Source organism: Cebus imitator, unplaced genomic scaffold, assembly GCF_001604975.1.
Source record: "Cebus imitator isolate Cc_AM_T3 unplaced genomic scaffold, Cebus_imitator-1.0 Scaffold232, whole genome shotgun sequence".
NCBI classification, from domain to species: domain Eukaryota; kingdom Metazoa; phylum Chordata; class Mammalia; order Primates; family Cebidae; genus Cebus; species Cebus imitator.
Genome location: NW_016107547.1, coordinates 1,471,773 through 1,476,357, shown reverse-complemented (window position 1 = coordinate 1,476,357; position 4,585 = coordinate 1,471,773).

Here is a 4,585-nt window from a genome sequence, read left to right as displayed (position 1 = left end):
TTCTTTTCTTTAAGGATGTTAAATATTGGCCCCCACTCTCTTCTGGCTTGTAGGGTTTCTGCTGAGAGATCTGCTGTGAGTCTGATGGGCTTCCCTTTGTGTGTAACCCGACCTTTCTCTCTGGCTGCCCTTAGCATTTTCTCCTTCATTTCAACGCTGGTGAATCTGATGATTATGTGCCTTGGTGTTGCTCTTCTTGATGAATATCTTTGTGGTGTTCTCTGTATTTCCTGGACTTGAATATTGGCCTGCCTTGCTAGGTTGGGGAAGTTTTGCTGTATGATATCCTGAAGAGTATTTTCCAGCTTGGATTCATTCTCTTTGTCACATTCAGGTACACCTATCAACTGTAGATTAGGTCTTTTCACATAGTCCCACATTTTTTGGAGACTTTGTTCATTCATTTTGAATCCTTTTTTCTCTAATCTTGCCTTCTCGTTTTATTTCATTTAGTTGATCTTCGACCTCTGATATCCTTTCTTCTGCTTGGTCAATTTGGCTGTTGAAACTTGTGCATGCTTCGCGAAGTTCTCTTGTTGTGGTTTTCAGCTCCATGAATTCACTTATATTTCTCTCTAATTTGTCCATTCTCATTAGCATTTTGTCAAATCTTTTTTCAAGGTTCTTAATTTCTTTGCATTGGATTAGAACATGTTCTTTTAGCTCACGAAAGTTCCTTATTACCCACCTTCTGAAGTCTGATTCTGTGAATTCATCACACTCATTCTCCATTCAGTCTTGTTCCCTTGCTGGTGAGGAGTTGTGAACTCTTGCAGGAGGAGAGGTGTTCTGGTTTCAGGTGTTTTCATCCTTTTTGCGCTGGTTTCTTCCCATCTTTGTGGATTTATCCACCTGTCGTCTTTGTAGTTGCTGACTTTCAGATTGGGTCTCTGTGTGGATGTCCAATTTATTGATAATGAAGTTATTTCTGTTTCTTAGTTTTCCTTCTAGCAGTCTGGCCCCTCTGCTGTAGGGCAGCTGAGGTCCACTCCAGGCCCTGCTTGCCTAGGGATCACCTGCAGCAGCTGCAGAACAGTAACGGTTGCTACCAGTTTCTTTTTCTGCTGTCTTTGTCCCAGAAGGATACCTGCTAAGTGTCAGTCGGATCTCTCCTTTATGAGGTGACTCTTTGGATATACGGGGGTCAGGGAGCTGCTTGAGGAGACAGTCTGTCCTTTTCATGAGCTCAAGTGCTGAGTTGTGAGCTCCGTTTTTCATTCAGGGCTGCTGGGCAGGTATGTTTAGGTCTGCTGCAGCAGAACTCATAACCACCTTTTTTTTCCCCAGGTGCTCTGTCCCAGGGAGTTAGTGCTTTATTTATGAGTTTCCGTTGTGCTGCTGCCTTTTTTTTTTTCAGGGCTGCCCTGCACAGCAATGAGGCAGCCTAGTCACTGTCTGCCTGCAGAGGCTTTGCTGATCTGCTGTGGGCTCCGCCCAGCTGTCGTGTGCACTTCCCTTCAGTCCTGTTTATATGGGTGTAGTTAGAACTGTCTCAGCATTGGTGGCCCGCCTCTGTAATGGCAGACTCTCGCTGTAATGGCAGGTTGCCTTGGCAACGGTGGGTTGCCTCAGCAATGGCAGACCACCTCCAAATTTGTGGAGTGCCTTGGCAATGGCGGACGCCCCTCCCCCACAGAGCTGGACCATCCCAGGTTCAGCTGTGCTTGTTGTGAAACTCTCAATCCAAAGAGTTTCTGATTGCTGTTCTTTTGTTGGGGTGGGACCAGCCGAGCCTGATCACCTGACTCCCTGCCTCAGAGCCTTTTGTTTTTTAGTTGAACGACTCTATCCCAGGTGTTCCAGTTGCCTGTTGAGAAGGCGCCTGGGGTCTATGTGATTTCCACTGTGGCGACTCACTGTGCCGGCTTAAACAGCGGCACTGAGATTCGTGGGGCTTTTTTTGTTTGTTTTTGCCCGGGAATCTCCTGGCCTGGCTCCCTGTTTCAGACCCCTTTTTAGCCAGATGAATGAGTGACTATGCCTTCCCAGGGCTCCAATTGCCAGCTCAAAGGGCACCCAGACCAGTGTATTTTGTATGGAGAACTGCCGTGCCAGGGCTCTGCAAAGCAGCCGTGCGGGCCAAAACAGCCGTGGGGACCAAAACGGCTGAGCCGGCCAAAACAGTTGCGCTGGCGACCTGTGGGGCTCCTCTGCCTGGCAGTCTCCTGGTCTGTGGGCAATAAAAATCCATCTGGAAATGTGGCGTCCACTCACGCTCTGTGCTTTCACTGGGAGCTGCAATCCTGAGCTGTTCCTAAATGGCCATCTTGGATCTCTTTCTTCTTTAGGCTTTTTACCGGTCATGTAATAATTTTGGTACATGTGTATATTGTGGTCAACACAGACTTCCAGTCCTTTTATGTGACTCTCTGGAAAGTTTTCTCTCATTTTTCCATTTTCATTTGACTTTTGAATCTACATATTAATTTTCTTTAATTTTGCTCTGTTGATTTGGGTTATTGTATCTTATTGAATAACTTGAATATTTATTCTTACTTTTCCAGCTTTATGCATTCTGGGTAAGAAAATGACACAGCAACAATAAAACAAAACAAAAATAATCACTAAACACTAAAAAAATCTGAACTATGACAACAACAAAATGCCCTTTATGTCTTTATCCAGACTTAACTCAGAACTATCTTACGCCAAATAAAATCATGAAATGTACTGTAAAAATTAGTTACATTATTAATCAAATATTCAATGCCTTACTCTGTTTGGGCAGCTATAACACAATTACCATAAACTGGGTGACTTAGAAACAACAGAAATTTATTTCTCATTCTTCTTTCTGGAGGCTGGAAGTCCAAGATAAAAAAGCCTGAAGATTCAGTGACTGGTGATGGTGCACTACCTAGAATGTGATCTTTGCTCTAACCTCACATGGCAGAAGTGGAGAGGGATCTCTCTGGGGCCTCTTTTATAACAACACTAATCTTATTCATTAAAACCCCATCCTTATGACCTAATCACCTCCCAAAGATGCCAACTCCCAAAATACCATCATCTTGTGGCCTGGAATTTTAATATTTAGATTAGAGGTGTCTGATCTTTGGCTTCCCTAGGCCACATTGGAAGAATTGTCTTGCGCCATGCGTAAAGTACACTAACAATAATGATAGCTGATAAGCTAAAAAAAAACTCAAAAAATATTTTAAATCATATAATATTTTAAGAAAGTTTATGAATTTGTGTTGGGTTGCACTCAGAGCTGTCCTGGGCCACATGTGGCCCGTGGGCTGTGAGTTAGACAAGCTTGGTTTAGATTGTGGGGGAATACAAACATTCAGATCATAGTAGTCAGATATTTTGTGTTTAATTCAGTAAGTTTTGAATTGACAATCCTGTTTTCTGCCTATAAAGTGGATTCTTAAGGATTCAAGATGGCACCTTTTGCCCTAACTTGTCTCCCAAATGTGCACCCTCAGTTAAAAAGGGCATACCTAACTTAGCGCAGAGTCAATCTTGCTACTAAGCAATCAATCCTAAACACTACTGATAAGGATGAAAAGTCCCAAACTGTGGTTTGCACATCACAGAGTGAATCAGAAGGGGGCTGACTTAGGTAGCCGCTAACAATATTACCAGAAATTTAATAATAAAGTAATTTTTAAATACTAATGTTCTAATTCCATATAATTTAGAGCTCATTAGGATTCTCTTCTAGCTATTTACTTTCTCAGCTTACTGATTTCTGTTTTGTTCAAATTTTCAGTTAAAAGAACCAAAAAACCTTGAAGTTATTCTCCCTTCCCCTTCATTGTCCCTTATATCTGATCAGAGGAAAAGGAATGAACTCTGGAGTCGAACAGAACTAGTCAAACAAATTCTGCCTTTGATCCTTACTAGCTCATTTTTCCCAGCAATAAAATATGAAATGAAATGAAATAGCATGTCATTAGTAACAGAGATGTTGGTCAAATGGTACAAACTTTCAGTTATAAGAGGAATCAGTTCTGGAGATCTAATGTAATGTGTGGATGGTTATGGATGTGTTCACTACTTTAATCATGATGCATTACACAATATATACATATATAAATCAATACATTGTACCCACTGAAAAATACAATTTTGTCAATTAAATATTTTAAAATGAAGTTTAAAAATATTTCCTGTCTCCATTTTCATCTTCTGTCATAATGTCTTTCAAATTTGTTCCTTTTTCCCAGTGCTGCTGCTACCAATCATCACCTTACCTCATACTCAAAATACTGAAGTAAGTTCCTAAATAAATAATATTTTAACCTTTTTACTACCTCCAAATAACTGAGGGATGTGACACACTCTTATCAGCTCATCAGTAAGGTGGTTCCCTACTGCAGTGATTATCATCTGACTGTCTATGGTGGAAAGGAGTTTATCAGAATCTAAAGAAGCTGTATTTTTATTTATTTTTGCAATTTAAATTCAAATTTTTCTTGGAGTATGTTACAGATAATAAAAGAGCTTTAGAACAGTTCTTTAAACTACTGCGTTTTTTTATAAAGTCCAAGATGTATAGAATTTTAAAGCTCCTTCTTAAAAATAATTCAGCTACTCTTCTTGCCTTAAGAATAAAATCCAAACTTCTTTTTTTTTT